We start from the raw sequence: 26,446 nt of genomic DNA on the forward strand, positions 1-26,446 counted from the left end.
TAACCATGACACCTCCATCAACTCATGGGAAGTCCCTAATTAAAGTTTCTGAATTCAGATATTTAAATGAAGGTAGGGTAAGTCATTATGCCAATGAGAGAATGAGGCAAAAAGGAGAGTTCATCCTTGTGCTAACCAAAGAAAAGATGAAATGGTGAGGGCTCATCAATTCTGGGCCAGAAGGAAGACAGGCACTAGTATGTCTGATCTGTCTGGAGGATTCCTTTAAAAAAAACCCAAGGTTCTGGAGGTCACTGGCAGGCTGGAATTTCAGCTCCTCAGAGTGAAGGGATGGGCTTCTTTGGGTTGAGTTCCAGCATCTGTTAACCCCCCACCCCCTGTTCTTTGTGTGAAACCAGCACCCTCTGGCCAATGAGCCCAGGCTGGGGTCTCTGTGGATTGATGGATATAAACCATCTTCTTTCCTTAGGGCACAAAGAAGAACCAAGACAGGAGAGGAAGCCTGGGCCAAGCCAGCCTAGGGAGTCTGTGGTGGTAGGAACAAGAGCTACCATGCCTTGAGCCCATTCTAAATGGTAGGCAAGTGCTAGATACCTTGCTCACACATTTCATCCTCATAACAGCCTTATGGTATAGAGAATATCATTATCTCCACTTCACAGGTCAGGGAGCTGTGGACAAGAGGTCAGGCCATTTGCCAAAGTCCTCCACTCAATCTATAGGTAGCAGGGCTGGGTTCCTAAGGATGTCTGATTCTGAAGCCTGGTCCTTGATCTCTGTGCTCCATGAGTTTCTGTAATCCCCACAGTCTCCCAAACATCAATGCTGTCATTACAACCCCATCACCTACCCTTATCCTTACCACACCAAAGAGTTACTCTTTTTTGAAATCTGAATCTCAGATTTTCACTTTCCAGGCAATTCACCAGGACAGAGGCCTTTCAACTTTCCTCCCTGCGATCTTCCTCCGTGAACCAACAACAAAAGGACCAGCCACCTCACTGGTACCCTGTTGCCAGTAGAAAAAGCCCTACAAAGATTAATGCAAGAAGAAGTTCTGCTTTGGGTGAGACATCAGTTTAATTTATATTTGATTAAAAAAGTCATTCATTCATGCATTCGGCAGCCGGTATTTGTTAAATGTCTCCTACACTCTTAATTGGGTTTTGTTGGGTTGTGGGGGTCGGGGAGGGGAAAAAGAGAGCAGGTATAATACAGCTTATGCCAGACAGCTTGTTTACAATTGTCTTGTGAGGAATATATGTATGCACCTGAAAAGTTAAGTAAACAGGAGAATGATGGAATAACTAGGCAAGTGAGAGAGGCAGACAGTGCACTATCTACAGAATCCAACGGAGGAGGTGGTACTAGGGCCCGCGGTGGCTGAGGATGATGGCTTTGCAGAGGCAGAGGAATGACTGACTTGCTCAGTGAAGGATGGGCAGGCTTGGGGTGGCAGAAGAGGCACCAGCTGGACCTGCCCAGGAAGCCAAGCCCCTGTGCTGCCTCAGTCTGTAAGTAGGCATTTGACCTTGTGGGGAATCACTCTCTAGCGCCTCACCGTCTTTGCTGTAAGATGGAGATAATGATACCTCATGGGGTTGTCATGAAATTCAAATCAGGAAATGGATCTGAAATGGTTCTGAAAGATGTAAAGAGCAATATAAACACCAGATACGGAATGAGAAAAAAACAACACTGGAAGTGGCATTTTGCAAACTCCAATCCCCTAGGACCACACGTGGAGGAGCTCTTTTCAAGGTCACACGGACACTTTGGCCCGACTCTGTCCTGGCAGCATTCAGTGTGACATGCCAGGGCAATGAGAAATGGGAGGGGCTGCATGAGACATGGCAAGGCCAAGGCCAAGCCCCAAAGTTCACGGACATTCCATAAAAAGTGCATGGTGGAATCTGAGAAGGCGGAGAAGGGCAGGGATGCCCCTGACATTTTTTTCGTCTCTGGTGCTATCAAACAGAAAATGTCACCTTTGTTCCTCTATAGCCATTTTTAGTTGCACCAAATGGGGGGAGTTGAAAAATAGACCTAGTAGCTGCCTCCATGCGATTCAGGCGAAGGTGATACCACTTCTGCCTAGAGGGTGACCCCCAAGCCCAGCACGTATCTCACCCTCAGCCACAGCGAGGCCACAGCCCTCGATTCCAGAATCTGATGTCCTTGAATCTCCCTCTCACGGGCTTCCAGTTTCAAGGGGCGCCTGGACACATGGATTTCTACTTTGAGAATCAGTTTGGCTGTGTTTCAGTATCTGCATTCAGCTTCACAAGGCTGGTGAGCGAGGGCTCATGGTTGGGATACCTGACAGGTGGCGGGGAAGACCTCTACTGGGGACACTGATTTTATTGCTAGAAGTTGCTAAAGGATGAGCAACTTAGCAGCTAGGACTTTTACCACTTCAGTGATAGAATGTAAAGTCAACCCCAAGAAGATGGATCTAGGATACCTAAACTGAAAGTTTTTTTTTTTTTTTTTCCACAGCATATTGCAATGCAACAGTGAAAGGAATTTTAAATGGGCAGCTTCTCCTTTTCTCCTACCTCCAGGCATCTGCCTCTGAAATATTGAAGGTGGAGGGACATAGGATTGGCCTTTCTGGAAGACCTCTAAGAAAGGGGTTTCCATTGAGAAGAAACTACAGGTAACAGTTAAAGAGGAAGAGCATGTGTAATGTAGGAAGCGCTTTTGCTTCAGATAGATGTCCTTCCCTCACCCCAGAGCACAGTGACCCTAAAGCTGTGTCCTGCATCTGTCTGGAGGGGTTGTCCAGCCTGGCCCACATCCTGAGCCCTCTCCACATGGGCAACCACACAGCCGACATCGTGAGAGGTCTGAGCCCCTCAGACTCTTGAAGGTCAACGGATATTGCATATCTTTTTTCTACACTGCTTCAATGCTTTTCAACCATTCTTTTATTTTTATTTTATTTTATTTTTTACAACCTTGAGTGTTTTAAGGATTTGCTTCTTTAAAGGCTTTGCTTTCCCCTAAATCTTATGACTAGCCTATTGGGTCAGAGGCCAGGAGTCTGCAGAGGACCATTCATTCACCCCAGAGGCCACTCCTTGCTTTTATCCTGTCCTCAACATGATAGCTCAGAATGGGAGAACATTTTTGCAACCTACTCATCTGACAAAGGGCTAATATCCAGAATCTACAATGAACTCAAACAAATTTACAAGAAAAAAACAAACAACCCCATCAAAAAGTGGGCAGAGGACATGAACAGACACTTCTCAAAAGAAGACATTTATGCAGCCAAAAAACACATGAAGAAATGCTCATCATCACTGGCCATCAGAGAAATGCAAATCAAAACCACAATGAGATACCATCTCACACCAGTTAGAATGGCCATCATTAAAAAATCAGGAAACAACAGGTGCTGGAGAGGATGTGGAGAAATAGGAACACTTTTACACTGTTGGTGGCATTGTAAACTAGTTCAACCATTGTGGAAGTCAGTGTGGCGATTCCTCAGGGATCTAGAACTAGAAATACCATTTGACCCAGCCATCCCATTACTGGGTATATACCCAAAGGACTATAAATCATGCTGCTATAAAGACACATGCACACGTATGTTTATTGCGGCACTATTCACAATAGCAAAGAGTTGGAACCAACCCAAATGTCCAACAACGATAGACTGGATTAAGAAAATGTGGCACATATACACCATGGAATACTATGCAGCCATAAAAAAGGATGAGTTCATGTCCTTTGTAGGGACATGGATGAAACTGGAAAACATCATTCTCAGTAAACTATCGCAAGGACAAAAAACCAAACACTGCATGTTCTCACTCATAGGTGGAAATTGAACAATGAGAACACATGGACACAGGAAGGGGAATATCACACTCCGGGGACTGTTGTGGGGTTGGGGGAGGGGGGAGGGACAGCATTAGGAGATATACCTAATGCTAAATGACGAGTTAATGGGTGCAGGAAATCAACATGGCACATGGATACATATGTAACAAACCTGCACATTGTGCACATGTACCCTAAAACCTAAAGTACGATAATAAAAAAAAAAAAAAAAAAAATGATAGCTCAAACTGCCAGATTTTACGTGGGAGGAAGGAAGACACCGAAAGATGTTCCTAGCTGGCACAGGCTGTACTGAACACAGGTCTCACCCCACTGTGGGCAGGTGGTGGTGGAGCACATCTGTCTGTCTCTGTGTTGGTGGCTGTGATTTGGCAGCTCTGCCGAAGATTTGTGAGATGGAGAAGAAAGTGCAGGGTTGGGGTACGAGGAAAGGGGTAAGAAAGGAGATTAGTCACTTGAGTCAGGGTAATTTTTCCTGATGTCAAAGCCTCACCCAGGAGAGCTCTCGCTGTTGCCTGCTTTTATCTGGAAAACAATGTGAGCAGTATCTCTCAAAATTAGGTCAGGGCTTGCAGAGGCAGGGGCTTGCCAAGGTGCTAACTGCCTGAATCCTCGGTGGGTTTGCACAGCTCTCTGCTCTGACAAATGCCTCCTTTGTCTCCCTGAAACGCCTGCCTCTTTTCTCCTTCACCCCTTCACTCCCCCCACAAACAACTGAATTTGGAAGGTTAAAAATCACTTCACTTGTCAACTTGAAAGCTCTCCCTCCCACCTCAAGTTGTTTCTCTTCCTGCCCAGGGAAGGCAGGTACTGTGTGTCACCCTGGGGACTGGAACCACTTTGCAAAGAGCGCAGATCTGCAGTTTTCACAACGCAGTTGTCATCTCGGGAGCAGTATGTGCCTGTCCACCCTGGGAGAGGCTTATGAAGGCTGTGTCTCAAGCATTTCAGGGGGCTGCAGATTTAGGGGGACAGTCCTGGTGGCTTGGTCTTCCTAGGCTTGTCTTGGCTCAGGTTTCTGTGTGGCAACAGCATGATAAAAATTCTACTCACCCTACCAAAATGGGAGAAGCAATAGCAAGAGAGCAGGGCAGCAACAGTCAGTTCTTGTCTGGCTTTCCAGGACGACGTGGCTTTCTCTTATTTTTTGTTCCTGACACTGTTTGCACTGACTAAGATATCATGATGAGGAAACACTGTTGAATCTAAAAGGTGGGTGGGGCCGAAGAAGGGGTGAGAGGAGGCCTTAGAAGCTAATTAGAATCCTCTAGAAGTGTGTGGAAATGGGAACCTGAGCCAGGAAAGTCCGTGGATTCACTGGATTCTGGGACTGTACCTTATCTATGCTGTGCAAAGGAATAAGAAACTAGAGCTGTCTCGGGAACCAGCAACATCAGATGTTCCCAGGAGCAATGTTTGCAGGTGAGTGAGGTCAGGGAGGGCTACAGAGTTAGGACTCTGAAGTCAGAAAGATGCCTGTTGGTTCTGCCATTCATATCTATGAGATATCAGGCTGGTTTCTTAACTATAACCTCCATGATTCAGTTTCTTCATTTGCAAAATAATTCAAATAAGATAATATATTGAAAACTCTTAGCACCCAATAAGCCTTCAAAATTATAATTGTTTTGTATGTTTTGGCAAGAAAATAGAATAGTGTTATTGTTGGAGTCTCTGGAAAACCTAGGTTTCCAAACCTTTCACCTTAAGTAGATTTTTATAAAATGAGACTTCACATGGAATCTCAACATACACAGTTGGCATAAGTGGGGGATAAGGCAGCAGGTGACAGTGGTTGTGGGTTCCTGGGCACTGCCTGCTCAGCCCCTGCACTGATTGTCTTACCCACAGGGGCAGTTTAAATCTTCATGCTTTTACCACCTTATACTGAGTAAGAAGATGAATTTGCACAGATTTCTCCCTGCATAATTTCCCCATATCTTTAGCACAGTTTGGTGATGACTTTTAAGCTTTTACATCATGTACTCATAACCTATCTCTTATGAAAATAAATGAAACTGGCTAGGCGTGGTGGCTCACGCCTGTGATCCCAGCACTTTGGGAGGCCAAGGTGTGTGCATCGCTTGGGGCCAGGAGTTCCAGACCAGCCTGGCCGTCGTGGTGGGACCCCGTCTCTACTAGGAATACAGGGGTTGGCTGGGCATGGTGGTGTGTGCCTGTGGTCCTGGCTGCTTGGGAGGCTGAAGCATGAGAGTTGCTTGAACCCAGGAGGCTAGGGTTGTGGTGAGCTGAGATCATGCCACTGCACTCCATCCAGCCTGGGCAATGGAGCGAGACTGTGTCTCAAAAAAAAAAAAAAAAAAAAAAAAAAAAACAGAAAAAATAAATGAAACCATGATTTTCTCTCACACTGTATTATGTTTAATTTTCATTTGTTTACTCCATAAACATGACAGGCTTTTGAACTTTGTATTACCTATATATTTCATAATGGATCATGCATAATTTCTCAGGAGAATAAAATGAGAATTCCAAATAAATAAATAAATAAATAAATACATCTTCATGGAATCTCAAGGCTCTGAGGGGCCTAGTTAGACAACTGCTGGTTTAAAATATTAGAGAAATAGTGGGCCAGTTCCAAAAAGGTAAAGGCCTGATGACATCCAGCCAGTTAACATGTTTTAGTAACCAAGCAAACCAACCCAGAAAGACATGGATCAGGAGAAACCTCCATATGTGGCAAGGCACAGGTCTGAGAGGTGAGTGCTGGAGGAGCCGAGGCCAGAGTGGGACATGCTCTTTAGCAAAGAAGGGCAGTGTCATTCCTCTTCTCACCCAGTGTGGGGCTCGGACGTGTGGGAACCCAGGGCCTGTAGATGAGTTGGGGGTGAGGTGGAGTAGGGAGATGGAGACAATGACACAGAGATGATCTGTCCCCAGCCCAAAGACGACTGCGCTAGCTTGGGAGGGAATGAGATTCAGTTGGCATTTCTGCACATGGGCTCGGTGGACCTGTGCAACTCTGATTGTGTCCATGTAGAAACCTGTGCTGCGTTCAGTCAGTGTAATGCTTTTGTAGTTCTATGGCTTTTTCCCCTTTTGCTTCCCCTTAGTTTTCAGAGAAATTCCAGTCAGGCTTTACTGCTATCTACCGGAAGAGACAAGAAGGTAATTTGACCAGATCAAGATCATCCAGGCCAGCAGAGCGCAATTTATGACCAGTCCACAGAGCTCTCCTCCCGGATCCCATCAGTTTCACAGAGAAGATGGCACTGCCAAAGCCTGGGGCTCACCCAATCCCTTTGTGTCTGTCGCAGCTCTCCCATTTCTGGAGGAGTCGAGTTAGCTCCCTCCTTCTCCTTTGAATCTCTTCTCTTTAAGACTCGCAACTTCAATACCCAAATGCTGCCATGTTTGTAGTGGTAATGCATGGAATAACAAGTAGTTATTGTCATACAAGAAGAATAAGGAAGCTTTTGATGATCTCGAATAATGTGGATATCTATATCATTTTTGCATGTCAGTGGGTATACCCAGCTTTGAGGAGATGGTTATTTTTATACCTTTCAAGACTTGGTATGCTTAATTATCTAGGGAAACTCATAACCCCAACTTCCTAAGCCACTCCTAAAGAAAAAGCACAGATGCAGCGACTAAAGGCTTTCTGGCCTCCTTGTACTTCATCTCAGGGCTGGAGGTGACTCAGATGTACCTTGCTATTTTCATGATCCATTGGTGTCTCAGTAATGAATGTTCACCACTGCAGTGCCCTCATTTAGCCTAATAACCTCAGTAAGGTAATATTTGATTTGTGCTAAGTATCTGATTAAACAACATAAAGTATTTAACCTATTGATCTTTTATACTTTGCCCGCCCTACATTGCTGGATATACTTTAATTACTGACTCGGAGAGCTTTCCTGAATGGGATTTGCATCTCATTAAGACTTTTTCTTTGTCTTTAAGGTGCCATGTCAACAGCTTCTCCTTGTTGCCTCTAGGCTTTTCTTCCACTTCCTGCTCCTCCACCAGACCCTGCTTGATTCTGCAAGACTGACATTTGGTTAATCTACTGAAAGTAGAGTCCTTTGTGTAACCATGAATCTTACCGCTTATTTTAGAAAGTCAATGACCACATAAACAATCGGACTTGTTACTTTGTCCACCCTGATCTTTGGAGCATGGGAAGTTGTCCAAAGTGACAACCCCATTTTAGGCAGTTGGTCACAGCTGTTGGATGGACCTAACCCTTCTACCTCACAAGGAGAAGAGGCCAGTGGGCATCCATCAAGAGAAATTACAGGAAACCATTTAGACTTGCCAATTGGTTAGCTAATTGCTCTAGGCTAAACCACTTCTCAGAAAACTACAGAAAATCATACATTTTTCCTCTTGCCTGCAAGGACATAGTCATGAATATTAATAATAATTAGCTGCTTTACATGCTGTCTTTTCTTCAAGAATCTCAGACATGGTGAGTTTATTTTTTCTCTTATTTTAAAACTAGATCTACAAAGGCTGAGATAGCTTCTCCATGGGTCCTCCCAAAATGAGAGTGACACCTCATAGGATTAACAGAATTCAATGAGAAAATTCATATTGAGCACTTACCATAATGCCACTGAGTAAGCACTCAAAAAATAGGAGTTATACTATTAGTTATTATTAGTTATATCATCTAAGAAGCCTGCAACTTGTGGGTTGCCCATGAATTTCTGAATAGAGTCAGGCTGGGAGGAAGGCACACTGGTCCAAGTGTCTAGTTACTTTGTCCAGCCCACCTGATAAAGACTGTCTCATCCTGCGTGCCAACATCCTTTGGTCTCTGCTGGCCCATCACACATAGGTCTTGGACAAAAAAGAGTGGTTTGTGGAGGATTAAAGGTCATGAAAAGGCGAACATTCACCTTCACTCAAGATGCTGCCCGAAGTCAGATCAGAAGCAGAGTCAGAATGGCTCTCTAAACAGCTTCTCAAAGGATGCCTTCCATGGGCTGATGTGCTTGACAACAATGCAAATTCAAGGAACATGCCCCAGACAGCTGAACTGGAATTTCTATGAGTATAGCCCAGGAATTTGCAATTAAATCAAGCTCGTGGGTGATTCTTATGTTCAATAAAGTCTGAGAAGCATACTACTAAGTGGAGCCTTTAAAGGCAACTCAAAAACTTGCAGAAAACATCTAAAGAAGGCTGGAGGTGGCCTGGTGCTTACTGTATAAGAGCATCTGACAAGCTCCACCCTCTAGGTGGCATTCTGGTCTTGAAAAGCATGATAAAAATTTGGGGTTGCTACTAAGCAGGGACAACTGCGCAGCTTGTAGAGTGGCTTGGAGACCTCCCGATAGCTGTGCTAGGATCTGGGGCAGACAGTGGGCAGCAGCCGATGCCAGGGTATGTGAAGGGCAAAGGGGGCCCTTTGGGGGAAGAGAACTGTGAGGCCACAGGACTACTGAAATAGAGCTCTATGCGCTTCTCCACTGCCTCTGTCAATACCCTGGGGAGCACTTTTACTCCATTCTGGCTTCCCTGTCACTTGTGGTGCAGTTGGGATGCTTACTTTCACTTCCAAATGATGATACCTCAGAGAATGCAAACTCTAATACACATAAGACACAGACAATACATGGAAAACATGATACTGCTGAGACGTAGGCACATGTGCACACTGACGTGCGTTGTATCATTGCATTTGTTCCAAAGCCAGTAAAAATGATTTTCAGATAATCTGCTATTTTGGATCGTCTGCACCGCTGCTTGCTTCCTTTAGCATGGCTAATTGAGAACTGACTGTGTGTCTTGGACCATTTCCAGGAAGGGAACCCATTGCCTGTATAATACAGGCTCCCTGAGAGAGCCGAGTAAATGGCTGGAAATGTCAGGTTGAATGCCCATTGGAGGAGCAAACTTTTAAGGACGACCTGACCATTCTCAGGCCAGAGAAGCAATCTTGTTCAGCATGTCACATTGATTGCCAAGTCAGTAAACCATAAAACTGTCCCACAGCTAAAACATGCACTGACTCTGAGAAAGATGAGGCTTGGTTAGTAAAGGATGAAGCCATTCCAAGACCAGTAAAAGATGCAATATGGTTTTCCCTAGGCTGTATATTAACACCATCCTGGAAGCTATGGGGGATAGAGGCTTGGCAAACAACTGTGTTTTGCTTTGACTTCTGCAGAGTGAGGATGAGATAGAGGCCAATGGGGAGATCATCTGAGGCCAGATGAAAGGCTTGGAAAGAGTAAGTCTTTACAGAAACCTAGTCTCTAAAGAAACCACTGATGTTTATGTGTCTTGGCCAGTGTCTTCTGTCATATAACATCTTGGTGAAATACCCCAAATAGATCTTAAAACCAAAACATACTAAGAAAAAAGGAAAATAGAGAGCACAATGTTGTAACTGCCTTCTGGGTAACCATGTTTCGGATGGTGTCATTTTTCTTATGACATAAGCTCCCAGATGGCACAGACAGTGTCTCTCAGAAAAAAATAGCAACTAACAGAGGGTCATGCCTCGTGTGAGTTTCTGATAAGTATTGTTTGGTTGTGTGTTGTTTATCACAAAGAGAACAGATACTATTGTCAGACAATCTCACCAGCTGCGTTTTGCAAGAAGAATGAGAGAAGTCCCCTACAACTTTTACGATTCTGTTTTCTGTCCCAAATAATGATGAGAGATGAATCACCTGGGCTGAAGGATAATTGAAGGAGGAGGCACATTACTCAAGAAGGTCAGAAAGCCTATGTCTAGGGTTAATCTGTGCTCACGGAGTCCTTTCTATGTGTTGCTAATAGCTAGAGGGTCTGCTGATTTCATCTGTGCCCAGTCAACTCCCTGGGCCCACCGCTAATCAAAACCAGAGGACATAAACTGTGAAGATTTCCAGGATGGATTTCTGAGGACAGCTGTCTGTAGCTTCAGATATGGCACTAGACACAGTGGTGCTCATCATTGGCTGCATGTTAGAATCACCTAGGGGAGCTAGAAAACTCTGGATACCCAGGCTACATCCCCAAAGATTCTGATTTAATTGGTTGGAGGTGGGTCCTCAGTATGAATAATTTTAAAAATCACCTAGGAGATTTTACTTGCAAGCGGGGTTGAGACAGCCTGAGCTAAAGCTTCTTTAGTGGTATGAGGGGAAACATGAGGCTCTGGCTCAGTTCACAAAGTTGAAGATCAAACCCAGCCTTTGAAACAGCATTCTTCTTCTTTACAGGAGGCCAGGAAATAAATGACTGTGGGAGATGGGCTGTGGGTAAAGAGGAAAGAAGGGAAGGGAGAAAAAAGGAGAAAGCCAAAATGCTCATTGAGAGGAAGGGAATAAGATTGATTTTCCCCTAGTAGTTTTTATTCAACCAGGGTCTGAAATGTGCTCAGTCTACCTCATGAAAAGTGTGTCACCCAGGGCACACTGGTGTTTCTATCGCTAGTCACAGAGGCTTCAGGCAACTGCTGAACGGCAGCATTAGGGACCCATAAAAGGAAAAATGCATTGCTATGACTAAGAGCCCATTACCATAACAATTGCAAATGACTTTGGGGAGTCTGCCCATTGACCATCAAAGAAACTAGAAAACGGGGCCAGGCCCCTTGGAGAGCACTAGAGGCTTATGAAAGCTGTGCACTGGTAATGTTCGTGTCTTAGTCCCTTTGTGCTGCTGTCACAGAGTACCTGAGATGGGTAACTTATAAAAAACAGAAATTTATTTCTTACAGTTCTAGAGGCTGGGAAGTGCAAGATCAAAGCACTGGCATCTGGTTTGGTGAGGGCCTTCTTGCTGCATCCTTATATGCAGAAGGTGGAAGGCAAGCTAGAACAAGTTAGCCAAACACTGCATGAAGCCTGTTGCATAACGGTATTAATCCCATTAATGAGGAAGGAAGTCTCATAGCCTAATCACCTCTTAGAGGCTCCACCTCTCAACACTGTCACATTGGCAACACCTGAATTTTGGAGACAATTAGGTTTCAACATGAATTTTGGAGGAGTCAAAAACATTCAAATCCTAGCAGTTGGAGATAGCAAAGCATGTTGTGTGATGGGACAAGAAAGTCACATGGGGGCAGAGAAAGAAGAAGAGACCCAGTGGGTCACCCCAACTTCAAATGGGTTCTCAACATTAGCTTTCTAGAGTGTAGGATTTTACTTTTTCCGAAGTCCTTTCTTTCTTTTTTTTTTTTTTTTTTCGCTCCATCTCTCTGCTTCTTACTCATGTATTTCTACTCAGAACTGGAGCCAGGAATCCATACTCCCTGTTCACCGTCCCTTCTGGCAGAAATACTGTGGAAGAGCAGATGTCGGTGATACTGCCCAGTCTTGGCAAGGGAAGAACAAACAAGAAGAGTGCCGGGCATCTCCACACATGGGACTGATGAGTATGGGGAGTGTGGAGTGTGAGAGGCAGGAGAGGGATGTGGGGGAAGTTTTGATATCATGTCTGGATTTTTTTTTTTTTTTTGAGATGGAGTCTCGCTCTGTTGCCCAGGCTGGAGTGCAGTGGCATGATCTTGGCTCACTGCAACCTCTGCCTCCCGGGGTCAAGCGATTCTCCTGCCTCAGCCTCCCGAGTAGCTGGGACTACAGGTGCCCACCACCACATCTGGCTAATTTTTTGTATTTTAGTAGAGACGGGGTTTCACCATGTTAGCCAGGATGGTCTTGACGTCCTGACCTCGTGATCCGCCCTCCTCAGCATCCCAAAGTGGTGGGATTACAATGTCTGGCTTTAACAAGACAAAGCTTTTGATAGTTTATCTCCTACAATTCCTGGTTTTCTCTAAAGTGGTGCTGGTTTCTGCTACACAGGGAGAGGGATCTGCTTGTCATTTTAAAACATCTCATGGAAGCGTATGCTTCTGTGCTCTCCTGGAAAATGTACTAATAGCTGGGGGTGGCAGGTTCCCAGGGAAGTGGCACATGAGATGTCAGGGGAGTCCAGCAATGGGGAGGCACAGCCCCTAGGCCCTTAGATTTGTAGCCTCTGAACCCATTGCATCCTGGAGCCAGTTACAGATTTCATCTGAGCGACAAAAGGAGAGTGAGAGACTTGGAGGCTCTCTTTGGAGCTCTCTGGCAATTCATGATTGCTGAGCAAGAAAGATGGGGAATGAGGAATTAGTTTTCACTGAAGTGCCACAGGGCCTGCTCTGACTATAAGCATGGGAGAGCCACCCCAGTCCTGTAAAGCCCTAGAGTTGGGCTAGCAGGGGAAAGCACAAGGTCTGGAGATTGGAAGGAATTTTCCTAAGAGAGTGTGTGTCTGTGCTTTTGAGCCTGTGCCCCTGGCACAAGGGAAATTAACCAGACTCTGCATGTTGTGGGAATTCTGCATGGCAACCTAATAGAGGCTTAGTTTTTCATTAAAATTTCCATTAATACCGGAGCTGTTTAGAGCAAGTTGAGTGGGAATATCCATAATGCACCTCCTATCCTCTATTACCATTCTGAGGATCAGAGTGAGGTTTCAGGCTTTTGCTGGGGCCATTAGAATTTTTTTTTTTTTTTTTTTTTACCATCGTTATGATCATTATCCCAGCACCTATTATGTAGAGTAGGCAAAGTACAAAGAGGCTCGCACAGAACCTATCCTTGTCCTATGTGACAGGCAGGGCAAGAGTAAGAGGAGGCACACAGAGGCAGAGAGTGAAGTCTAGTGAGACCACATGGACATGGACTTTCCAGTGTTGAGAAGCACCTCCCTCCTCCCACCTGCCTACTCTAAATGAAACAGCTCTGTCATACTGGGCTAGAGCAATCTCAGGCGCAGGGAAGACATAGATCTGTTGGAACTGGGGATACTGAAAGGGATGAAGAAGTTCAGGCCTCACCTCTTGGGGGTCATTTCTATAGCAGAGCTGCCCAGAGGATCACCATTGTTACCAGCTCTGATGTGCCCTTCCTGCATGCCAAAGCCAGTTCTCTTTTGGAGATGGCCACTGTTGCTCTCTGGGCTATGGGACATCTAGGAAGAGGATGTCCTTGTTTCAGGGTCCTGGGAGGCTGTTTCAATGACATCTCATAGAGACACTTTCCTTTCTATCCCTGGCTGCAGCCTCATGGCACTACTTCCTCATCTATGAACTTCTTGTGCCCTTAGACAGGGGTGCATTCCCTGCCTCACCCACAGGTAGCTGGAGCTCACTCTACAGTGTCCAGAGTGAAACCTGTCCCCTCCAGGCAGAATGAACTGTGCTCTTACTCTGCAGCCTTCGACATATTATTCATAACATGATGATTATTTTGGAGTGCGTTCTTTCGCTTCTCACAATGAGCAGACACTCTACTTTATCCAGCTTGTATCCTCTATGCCAAGTGCAGAGCAGATCACATGGTAGTTCCTTATAAATTTTAAAAAAATTGTTGTAGATTTCCTTCCACCTGCCTGAGGTGAGGCTCAACACTGTTACTGATGAAACAGTCCATGTGTGGAAAAACAGAGCCCATTAAAAAGAAAACCCAAACACAGCTAATAGTCTGGGAATGGTGTCTGCAGGATGATGCAGTTGACACATTCTGTTTGTGCCACACATGTGTTTTGTCACTGAGACTGCCAGCTCTGAGGGGAAAAATTCTACTATAAGAATATTTAAAATAAGATTGAGTACAATGGCTCTTTGCCAGGTGTGTGGTTCAGGAGGCATTTCAATGAGAACATGCTGTCATGGTCTGAATATTTGTGTTTCTCCAAAATTCATGTGTTGAAATCCTCACCCCCGAGGTGATGCTATTAGGAGGTAGAGCCTTTGGGAGGTGATTAGGGCATGAGGGTGGAGCCCTCGTGAATGAAATTAGTGCCCTTGTGAAAGAGGCCCCAGAGAGCTGCCCTCTTCCACCATGTGAGGACAGAGAAAGAAGGTGCCATCTATGAACCAGGAGGTGGGTCTGGACCAGACATCGGATCTGCCAGCACCTTGATCTTGGACTTCTCCACCTCCAGAATGGTGAGAAATACATTTCTGTTGTTCAGTCTAAGATCGTTTGTTACTGCAGCCCAAATGGACTGAGGCACATGCTGCAGCCCCAGTGGTGAAGAGCATAGACTTTGGAAACATGCTCTGTGGACTTGAGGTCTGCCTGTAACACTTAGCTGTGTGACCTCAGGAAGGTTTCTTAATCTCTATGTGCATTCATTTTTCATTTGTAGAATGGGAATCATAATAGACCCATCACCTTGTGCCATTGTGAGGATGACACAAGGTAAAAATATATACAAAGCTTAGAGTAGTTTGTACTTACACTGTGTCAGTCTAAAGCATTGTTGCTATTAATGAATCAGAATGCCTGGTACTATGATCTGGACCTTTTTATTTTGAAGGCGCTGCTTGGAGATTCTGATTTGCATCCGTGGTTCAGAACCACTTGCCTACTGGATTGTTGGTATCATAGAAGTTGAGGAACCATTAAGCATTAATAAAGAAGTGCAGCAGGATCTTGGTTCAGCAGGAAGAGTGTGGATTCTTGGAATGCAATTGTCATGTGGCAAGTTATTTCAGGTTTTCTTGTCATCCTCCTCCCTGTATCTGTAATGGACAGCCTTGGGTTTTACCTCCTGTCCAGGCACCAGTTCCTCTTTCTGCAGGGATACGAGTGAGCAAGGAAGTACTTAAGCACCAGAGAAAGGGGAGAAAGAAAAAGTGGGGGGTAATCCACCAACTGTCTAATCAGTTCCTGAAAAACAGAGGGCCAACTACCATTAGAGCTCTTAGAGGATTGCTGAGCCTTCTAAGGGTTTACCCAGAAGGGACGAATCTAATGATAAGAAAGTTACGGCCAAGTTTATTGAACAATAACCCATTTCCTTCATGTAGAAACAATGAAGAAACATTTTTTCTCACTTACGTGGCACAAGGAAAACAATATCAATGATTTGTGCTGCCTGGTTGTCGAGTCTCTTTACCAACTTGGCTTATTTTCTTACCGCATGATATGAACACTTAGGGTTAAACACAGCTCTCTTTTTCTCTCTGGTGAGGTGTTTGCTTTTCCCATTTTTATTTGTATTGACTAGGAGGTCTTTCACCAGAAGAATAAAAGACCATGCTTTTGAGGAGCCAGTCACTGAGTTTCTGTGTTGATCAATCACCATTGCTGGTACAGGTTTGCTGAAAAGTCCCTGGGGAATGAGAGGGCTTAGCCAACAGTCTCAGGGTCAGTATTTCCTGGTCCTACAAGATTCAGATCCCTGATGTGGAGCCAAGGAAAGGCTTGAGTGACTAGGGAGCTTTTTGAACAAGGCACTTTAATTTGCCAAGAACTCTACATCATTTTGTACAATTTATTTCAGGGAGAGATATCACTTTAGGCTAAAAAACAAAGGAAAAAAGGCTCCAGACTACTCCATGATGGAGGACAAAGCATCTCAGTAAATAACTTTGAAAGTCAAGAGTAACAGGAAATAAAAAAAGAAAATAATCAGAGAATGTGCCACTAATGAATTCAATTGCAGCAAAAGTCTATTTCCATTCCCTTGAACTCTACACAATTTCCAGTTGCAAATATCTTTCAGAAGTACTGTACACACACAGTTGGATATTGAGTCACTTGACAAACATTTCTGATGAAAACTGCTTGCCTAGAAATGGCTGCTGGAACAACAATAATGTGGTTTTAGAATGAGCCGGGCTGTTTGCACATAGGTGTAGTCTATGAGTTTAATGGAGTTTTGCAGAAGGGAATTGCCTAGAAAATAGTGGGTTTTTAAGGATGAACTTTTGACTCCCAATGCGAGGCGAAGGGAAGATCGGGGGAAAATAGGGAGAGAAGGGCTGTCTCTTCTGTTTTCTCTGGAGCACCATGGCTATAATAACTTCTACTTTGCTGTGATGGACTCAGCAATCAATTTATTCTATGATCTTTTCCCAGACACACTCTCAACTCATGTCGGCTTAGTTGAATGGTCACCCTACCTGGATTCTGAGACCCTTCTTGGGGCCTCATTTGGGGTATTTATAGCTTCCATTTTTGAGAAGTGTGTGTGTGGAGGCACTAATTTAAGAACAAAAAAGGCCAGTGACATCTAGGGAAATGTCTTCACTTTGGGCAGGAGTGGGATGACCCTCTGAAAGCTGCACAAAAGGCCATGGATCTGGCTGATCTGAGGAGACTGGTGTTTTCTGATCTTGGGACAAAGCAGTTAAAATCCTGGAGCTCTTGCATTCTGGAGAAAAATACTGTAGCTTCTTTCTCTGGGGCAAGGGGCAAGGCTGTTTGGTCACACTGTTTAGTGATTCACAGCTGGGAATCTTCTGTGTCTGAACAATTTCAGCCCCTCATAAGGGGTTGATAGCTGAGCCCCTGTGTCTTAGTCAGTTTGGGCTATAACAAAACACCATAAACTGGGTGGTTTATAAACAACAGAAAATTATTTCTTACAGTTCTAGAGGCTGAAAGATCAAGATCAAGGTGATGGCAGATCTGGTGACTGGTGAGGGCTGGCTTCTTCATAGGGAGTGCCTTCTCTCTGTGTCCTTACATCGTGGAAGGGACAAGGGGCCTTTCTTGGACATCTTTCATAAAGGCACTAATCCCATTCATGAACTCTGTTTTCATGACCTAATCACTTCCCAAAGGCCCCACCTCCTAATACCGTTGCCTTGGAGGTGAGAATTTTAGCATATGAATTTGGGGGAATATAACTATTCAGAATGAAACACCTTGGCTATAGAAGAGAGGTGGCTTTTCCTCTCCCCAGATGGCTTCCCTTTCTCCACAGTCCAACCGGCTGTCTAAGCTTAGGGAGCTGCCCCGGGGAAGAGGAGCCCTGTCAAATGCACCTGGAATGATGGCCTTTCCTCCTGTTCTTCCTCATTAGTTTCTTCCCGCTTCTCTAGGATGACAGAGAGGCCCCCCTCTTGGTTTTCACTGTGGCTGGGAGCCAGCAGATAGCATGCCATTTGCTGTCTGAAATCTATAAAGAGCTGTTGGGAAGTTTCTTTTTCTTCTTTCTTTTCTTTCTTTCTTTCTTTCTTTCTTTCTTTCTTTCTTTCTTTCTTTCTTTCTTTCTCCCTTCCTTCCTTCCTTCTTTCCTTCCTTCCTTCCTTTCTTTCTTTCTCCTTCCTTCCTTCCTTTTCTTTCTTTCTTTTCTTTCTTTCTTTCTCTTTCTTTCTTTTCTTTCTTTCTTTCAAAAAAGTTCAATTCTCCTAAGTGGCTCACCTGGGCTTTTAATAATGTTTGGCTCCATTTTAAACCCCTAGCTCTGAGTGTGCAGCTAAGAATCTATTCCCACAGGCATTTGGTCATTGCAGGGTTAAGAAAATTTGAGCCGTTCTTTTCCTGCCCATGTTGGGGTGCGGTGTACTGAGAGTAAGAGTGTCCAGGATGAGGGAATGCATGTTTCCAGTGACACCTGAAGTTTTATTCACCTGTTAGGGCTTTCCATCCCCATTTTCATCCCTTTTTGACAATTCTTGGTAAAAGCTTTGCAAGTATGGAGCTAATCAAAGGATTCTGGCTCCCAACTTGTCTGCTCTTTGTTTTGTTTTTGCTTTGGTTTTTTGCTTCTCTGGGATATGGATCTTCATCTTGTTTCTTATGGCAAGAATTTCCTTTAGTGACTAGTGTTGGGAGTTGTTAGACCCATTGAACAGATGAAAGTAAAAGGGGTCTCTAGATCTGGGATCCTGGCATTGAGTCAAGCTTTCCTTCAGGGTATTTCAAACACGTGCAAGATCTTCCTCCTTCCCTGAGACACTTGCCTCTCCTTTAGTTCTCGGGTCTTGGATCATGTCCTCTAGAAAACTTTTCCATATTTAATCCCATGTATTTTTAACCCACTAACATAGTCCCCAGTCTTTACATATCTTTAGTTAATGCTTGTAATATTTATGTATTTAAGGGCTTAATTGTGGGCGGTTACAATTTTAACTCCTGGTTTGGACTAATACATCTTTTCCAGTGCATGGGTACAGATCTCAGTAGCACACATGGAACATTTGCTAACTCCGTGGTTGACTCATTCAAGCCCTCCCAAGAGTCAGATTACCCAGCCAGCCAGTAAATGTTGGAGGACTCCCGCACTTCCTCCTGGGCTTTTCTCTGTTCTCCATTTACATTTTTCTCTCAAGTATTGCATGAAATTCCAAGGCTTTAAATACCATTGAGAGACAGATGATTTTTTAAATTATAAATCCAGTCTTGACCTATCCCTTGGGCTAAAGATTTGTAGAGTCAACTGTCTTCCTAAACCTTTTTTTGGAGGCCCAATAATTACCGAAAACTGTAACATGTCCAAAACAGACTTGTAGCCCCCACCCTGCACATCTGTCTCTCTCCCAGTCTTCAGCATGTCAGTGCATTGCAACACCATCCACCCCGTTGCTCAAGCTCATGCCTCAGTCTCCCCTGACTCTTCCCATTCCTTCTCCCAGCATATTCCAAACACCAGCATGTCCTGTTAGCTCTTGTTTCAAGATACATCCAGAATCCGTTCACTTCTCTGCACTGCCACTATTCCAGTCCAAGCCTCCATCAACTCTTGCCTGAGCTTGTGTATTAGTCTTCCCAACTGGTCTCCCTGCTTCTCTTCTTGCCCCCTAAAATCTATGCCCCACATAGCAGGCATAACGATTTAAAAAAAATCAGCATTTGACCAAATCAAATGCCTGTTCATAATAAAAACTATCAAATAACTAGGAATTGAAGAGAACTTCACTAACTTAATATAAAGAGTATAAGAAAAATCTAGAGTTAACATCATACTTAATGGAAAGACACTGAATGCTTTTGTCCTAAGATTGGAACAAGGTGAGAATATCTGCTCTCACCACCCCTATTGACCACTGTACTGGAAGTCCTAGCTTAGTGCAATAAGATAAGTAAAAGAAATAATAAGTGTAGAGACTTGGAAGGAAGAAATAAAACTGTCTTTATTCTCAGGGAACATAATTATCTATGTAAAAAACCCAAAGAATCTGTAAGAAAACACCTAATAAGTCAATATAGCAAGATTGTAGGATACAAGGCGAATAAACAGAAGTTAATTTTTTCAATAGAAAGTCAGAATCATGGTAAGCTGCCTACCTTGCCCCACCCTTGGAGGCTACATTTTAGCTTTCACTGAATGGAATGAAGAAAGATAAATACAAATTTGTGTCTTTAATGAAGAAAAAATTAACTGCTTTCCTCCATACCAAAAATCAGGAAGTGATTTTGTAGATACAACAAACTTAAGTAAATTTTGTACAGAATGGCGAAGGACCTAGAACAGTCACCACAATACTAAATAAGAAATAAGTTGGAGGACTCATACTACCTGATTTCAAGACTTACTATAATATAAACCCACAGTAATCAAGACAGTATAATATTGGTGAAAGAATACACAAATAGATCAGTGGAACAGGATAGAGAGCCCAGAAATAGACCCACACAAATAAAGGGACAGTATTTTCAACAAATGGTGGAGGAACAATTGGCCATCTATATTAGAAACAGAGACTAGACACAGATCTTACATCCTTCATAAAAATTGCTTAAAATGAATTATACACCTGGATATAAAACATGAAACAATAAAACTTCCAGAAGAAAACACTGGAGAAAATCTATGGCCTTAGATTGGTGATGAGTGTTTCTCCATTTTTTTTTTTTTTTGAGTCGAGGTCTTGCTGCACTGCCCACGCCACTCTTGAACTCCTGAGCTCAAATGATCCTCCTGCCTCAGCCTCCTGAGTAGCTGGGATTATGGGCATGAGCCACCATGCCTGGTTGGTGATGAGTTTTTAGATATTACACCAAATGCATGATCCATGAAACAAAAACATTGAAAATTTTGGCTTTATTAAAATTAAAAACTTTTGCTCTGATAAAGACATTCTTAACATGTGAAAAAGACAAGTCATTGACCAGGAGAAAATATTTGTAAATCACATGTCAGATAAAACACTTGCATCTAAAATATACCAAGAATCCTGAAAACTCAACAATAAGAAAGCAAATGGTTCAACTTAAAAAATGGGCAAAAGATCTGAACAGACACTTCGCCAAAGAAGATACGCAGATGGCAAAGAAACATATCAAAAGATGATCCAAATCATCTCTCATTAGGGAAATGCAAATTAAAATTACAACATACCTCTACACACCTCTTAGAATGGCTAAAATCCAGAAAAGCCGACAATACTGGCAAGGATACGGAGAAACAGGAGCTCTCATTCATTGCTGCTGGGAATGCAAAGTGGTACAGCCACTTCGGAAAATAGTTTGAGAGTTTCTTACAATGCTAAACATAGTTTTACCACATGATCAAGTGACTGCACTCCTAGGTATTTACCCAGCTGATTTGAAAACTTACGTGCACACAAAAACCTCCACGAGAAGGTTTATAGTACCTTTATTTGCAATCATCAAAACTGGAAGCAACAAAGACGTTCTCCAGTAGGTCAATGGATTAATAAACTTGGGTTTTTTAAATATACAATTAAGCCATAATTAATAGCATGCCCCGTGCATAATCATAGAGAAAAACGAGAAAGGCCCAGCCCATTAGGTCAAACATGCTGAGTGCTGTGGAATAGCAAAAATCTGTTTCTAAAGACTTGAACAGTAGCTGGAAACATAAAAGTTCAGATCATTGGCTCAGTTGGACTTGATTATATGAGACTAGCGTGTATATAAAGGCCCTAAAGTTGGGAGGGTATGTTTAAGAGATAAATGAAACCAGCAGGACAGGGTGGTGCTGACATCACTTTACTGCAAATAAAGTTGTTATAAATCCATATAGTGGGATACTATTCAGCAATAAAAAGAAATGAGCTATCAGGCCACAACACGGATATATCTTAGATACATATTGATAAGTGAAAAAAGCCAGTCTGAAAAAAACATATTGAAAGATTCCATTTATATGACACTCGAAAAGGCAAAACTATAGAAAAAGAGCAGTAGTTGCCAGGGGCATGGGCAGAGGAGAGGGTTGAATAGATGAAGCACAGAGGATGTTTTTAAGGCCGTGAAACTATTCTGTACACTACTGTAATGGTGGTAGGGTATAATAAAAATATACATATTGGATCTTTGTCCTCGGTTCCCAGCATGGAGCTGGGAGGATACAAAGAATAATACCAACGGCTCTAAGAGTACATAGGGAATTTGCTATCTAGTCAGGTACCTGTTAGAGTGTCTCTTTTCTTCTATGTCCAGTGAGTTCCTCTCTTACTTGTTAAGGACCTAAACTAACCATCTAGTTAATTAACCAACCAATTCCCTCACTCATATTTGAATTAGTGCTTCAATTGCTTTGCGTTAACCTTAAGTTTCAAAATTTCTTTCTTTTTTTTTTTTTTTTTTTTTTTTTGAGACGGAGTCTTGCTCTGTCGCCCAGGCTGGAGTGCAGTGGCGCAATCTCGGCTCACTGCAAGCTCCGCCTCCTGGGTTCACGCCATTCTCCTGCCTCAGCCTCTCCGAGTAGCTGGGACTACAGGCGCCCGCCACCACGCCCGGCTAATTTTTTGTATTTTTAGTAGAGACGGGGTTTCACCGTGGTCTCCACCTCCTGACCTTGTCATCCACCCGCCTCAGCCTCCCAAAGGGCTGGGATTACAAGCCTGAGCCACCGCGCCCGGCCTAAGTTTCAAAATTTCTTAAGCCGGTTTTCAGTAATCTGCCCTTCATCAAGTTATAGAAAGTAGCATAAAAATTGCCTTGAGTTTCCTCGTCTCCTGGCCCTCCTCCATCTCTGGGGAAAATATTAAAGACAGACATGGTCCCTCGGTGTAGAGCTGGAGCCAGGAAGGAGGAATACAGTTGAGGGCTAGGATAACCAAATGAAAAGCAGAGCTGGGTGATGGGCAAATTGGTTGTATTCCGCGAATGCAGACAGCCGCACCTGCAAAGACGCAGGAACGCAGATGATCAGATAAACCAAGTTCAAAGAAACGAGGCCACACTTGGCTTGAAAGGCCGGAGAGGTTGGTGGGTCAGTGAGAGAATTGTGCTGCTTGTTCAGAATCTGAACTGGTCCCATCTGTTATCTGGTCAGGACAGGTGGCTTGCAGGCAGAGTTTGGGCTCAGGCAGGTGGCACCAAGAGGAAAATTTATGGATAGACCTTTAACTCTGGTCACTTTGGAGCCCAGCAGCTCTGGAAATTGGATCCAGATGGATAGTATTTTGATAGCTTCTCCTAACCAAGGAATTTATGCTGATTTTCAGGACCCAAGGGGAAGGAGGGAACTCCTAAAGGCAAGGAATTCATAATTGCTTCTTACCATGTTTCCAAAATTCATCTGTGTTTTCACTCGCCACCACAGTCAGAGCTGGCACAGGGACTGGGGAATGAAAAATAAATGAGGGCTCAGGGCCCCACTCATCACACTTGTGCCTTCCACGGGATGTCCTGGAGCAGAACAGGGAGGAGTGTGGGGAATAGTCTCCTAATCCAGGAAAAAGTCTAGGTTGGTTCTGTAAAATCTTCCTCCACTGAGAAAAGTATTAATCCTTGCCCTGCTCATGGAAGCATTGAAAGAAGCTCTAAACACCAGCACAGATTTTCCTCCCTCCACATTTGGGTTTTTGCGTGAGTTAAACTACTGGAAGAGTGGAGGGTTCTCCCTCTGTAGGGAGCTCAGTGCAGGCCAGGAGGGCCCATCTATGTGAACACTTCTCGGAAAATGAAGCTACTTCTGGTCATAGCTCTGCTGCTATGTGTAATACGGGTAACCCCTTAACTGCCTTTGGGCCATGGTGTCTTCACAGGACATTTGCATGAGAGCCAGAGGACGGCCAGGACCCTTTCAAGCTCTCATCTTCAATGCTCCTAGAATCTCCGTTGGAAACCATTTGGCTCTGATGGAATGTTACAGAAAGAAGGCAAGGGCAATTCTTCTTTTCTCGTGAATGTTTTGGGAATTCTGTTGCTTGGAAGAGACTTCAAAGACTATATCTTCTGTTTCTCTGTGAGATTCATCTCCAATTTATGTCACAAGGAGATGGGATTTTGAAGGCCTACTAGGTGATCTCCATCCAGGTTTTCATAGCTTTTGTAAGCACTTACTGAGCACCTGCTATGTTCCAGACCTTGTTCTCATAAGTCCTGATTTCATACTAAGACATCCAGACAAAGAGGTAGCATAAACAAAGGGCTTGAGACAGTAAAGATGATAAACAGGATGAAGAATACTGTTGCTCTGTCCCCAGTTAGATAGAGCATCCAACAACAGCCTGCCCAGCTACTCTCAGAATCCTGACACTGTGGCCCAGTGCCCATCTCCTTTCCTAATTCCAAGCAAGAAATCATCCCCAATACTGACATTCACCAACAGACCTTGCACTGCTTGGGGACCTACAAAAGGAGATTCTTTTCATTTCTTTTCCAAATTTCATGGCAAGGGCATTTGGAGGAGTTAGTGGAGAAAGATGGCAGGGGCTTTGAGTTGTCATCTTTTCTTAGGAGCTAAGAATTTTAAATTCTACTTAATTGCTGCTCACAGTCAATGGATTCTAAGAATCCGATGTGCTTACCCTGCACACTCCCACCAGTCCCTCAGCCTGGGCCAGCCATGAAAACACATTACTGGTGTCTGTGCCATTTGGATGGCTGGAGGAGATGGTGTAGTTAGTTTTATTTTTACCTGAAAAGTGGGGAGCCAGCTGATGTGGTGCACCTCGTGTTAACCAATAAGCACCTGATGGGATTTGCCTCATGTCAAGAGGAAGAAGGGGCTCTTGGCTCTACTGGGCCACATCCCAGTTCAGTGTTTGTGGAAGGCATTCACTTTGGAGCTTGTTGCCTGCCAGGTCCCACTCTTAGGGCCTCTTAGATGCTGGAGAGAATGATGTCAGCACCACCCATTCCTGCTGGTTTCATTTATCTCTTAAACATACCATCCTGGCATTGGAGCCTGTACATGCTAGTCTCATATAATCAAGTACAAAAGGGGCAATGATCTGACTTTCTATGTCTCCAGCTACTATTTATGTCTTTAGAAATGGTTTTCTACATTCATTAGCACTCAGCATGTTTGACCTAATGGGCTGGGTCTTTCTTGCTTTCCTCTGTGATTACGCACCAGGCATGTAATTAATTATGGCTCAATTCTATATTTTAAAAGCCCACAACTTTGGACTGAGGTTACAATGAACAACATTTATCATTGGCTTACCTCTGCTTTCACATGGAGCTGAGAGATGGAGTCAGGTAGTAGGGAGTGAAGTTTGCTATGATGGGATTGAAACCTGCAGGCAGCAGTATTAGATAATTTTTCTCTAGCTGGGGATCTAGGGGTGGTGGAGACCAAGAGGTCAATCACCAGCATGTAATGTGGGGACATCCCAATGCCTACTGTCTTTGCCACTCCCAAGAACAAAGAGCCTGCTTCCTGGATGACTGGGAGCCAACCATGGTGGAAGTAGGGAGTAAAAAGGAACTAATAGGGTCAGCTCATGAAAGGTTTTGTAAGCCAAGCATAGGAATTTGAACTTTATTCTGTAGGCAACGGGAAGTCATTTGAAGCAGGGAAATGATCACTTCAGTAGCTGTATGGGTAATGGATTAATGAGGAGAGACTGGAAGCTTGGAGACCACTTAGGAGGCCACAGCAGTAATCCAAGCAAAGAAGAGGAAGCTGTTTAATAGGCAGAATTGAATGAACATGTTGACTGAAAGATAGAAGGAGAGGGAGGTGTTGATGACTCCATGCTTTTGGTTTGAGAAACTGGATGGATGATGATGTTAACACCAAGAATAAGAAATCCAGTAGGAGGGAGAAGTTTGAGAAAGGAAGAGGATGCCAGGTCCAGTTTGGGACATACTGAATTTCAGATGGTTTGGGGACATTCAAGTGTTTCATTATTTGGCCATGTAGGTCTAGAGCTCTGAAGAAAGACTTCATTACAGATGACAAGCAGGGGTGTCATCAGCATCAAGGTGCTAGTAACTATCACGGGCAAAGATGAAATCAGCTAGGAAAGAAAGCACAGAACCATCAGGAGGGAAACCCTCAGGGCCAGGCTGAGGCAGAGAAACTTCTGGAGGGCAGAGACTGAGAAGATGCTTTCATAGCCTGGAGTGAAGTCTGTCCCATCTGTCCTATCTCACTTCAGGCTAGAATTCTCTCTTACCCTGGGGCCTCTGTAGTCCCCCAGGGCCACTGGGCTGGCTCTGCAGATGGCCACACTGAGGCTTCTCTTTGACCAGTGTTTCTCAAATTTGCACCTGCAGATGTTGTATTGTTTTGTTTTGTCTGAGTTTGGGGGAGATGCTGCGAGTCCTTTAAAGAACCTCCCATAGCACTCTGTGAATACGTTTTCTGAGGGGCCTTTTTGTTCTCCAGTTCAGGAAACTGAGACGTGGCCCTGGACTCTCCTTGCCTGGACTTGAGGTAACTGCCTTGGCCTCCCTAAGCCAGAGACGCATCTGGGCCCCATACGCGACCCAGGGCTTCCATGGCAACATGTGCTGTTGTTTTTACTACTGCAACTTTTTATTTTTATTTAGAGCTGATTTTTTTTTCTTTTGAGACAGAGTCTTCCTCTGTCATCTGGGCTGGTATACGATCTCCCAGGCTCAGGCAATCGTCCTGCCTCAGCCTCCCGAGTAGCTGGGACTACAGGCATGCACCACCACACCACATTAATTTTTAAAAAATTTTTTGTAGAGACAGGGTCTTGCTATGTTGCCAGGGCTGATCTTGAACTCCTGGGCTCAAGTCATCCTCCAGCCTT

General features: G+C 44.1%; 1 protein-coding gene and 1 long non-coding RNA gene across 9 annotated transcripts in view; one reads left to right on the forward strand and one right to left on the reverse strand.

The window, feature by feature from the left end:
• KIRREL3 (kirre like nephrin family adhesion molecule 3) overlaps positions 1-26,446 on the reverse strand; it is a 581,063-nt gene that overhangs the window by 229,684 nt on the left and 324,933 nt on the right. The window lies entirely within an intron of this gene.
• The window catches only part of LOC131384555 (uncharacterized), a 31,014-nt gene continuing 5,381 nt past the window's right edge, over positions 814-26,446 (forward strand). The window contains exon 1 of one of the 2 annotated variants that reach the window (XR_009215525.1): positions 814-1,027. This is a non-coding gene — a long non-coding RNA (uncharacterized LOC131384555). Of the gene's footprint in view, positions 1,028-5,151; positions 5,239-26,446 lie in introns of those variants that run through there. The other variant, XR_009215526.1, reaches the window with a different exon arrangement.

This window comes from Hylobates moloch, unplaced genomic scaffold (genome assembly GCF_009828535.3).
Source record: "Hylobates moloch isolate HMO894 unplaced genomic scaffold, HMol_V3 SCAFFOLD_11, whole genome shotgun sequence".
Classification (NCBI taxonomy): Eukaryota; Metazoa; Chordata; class Mammalia; order Primates; family Hylobatidae; genus Hylobates; species Hylobates moloch.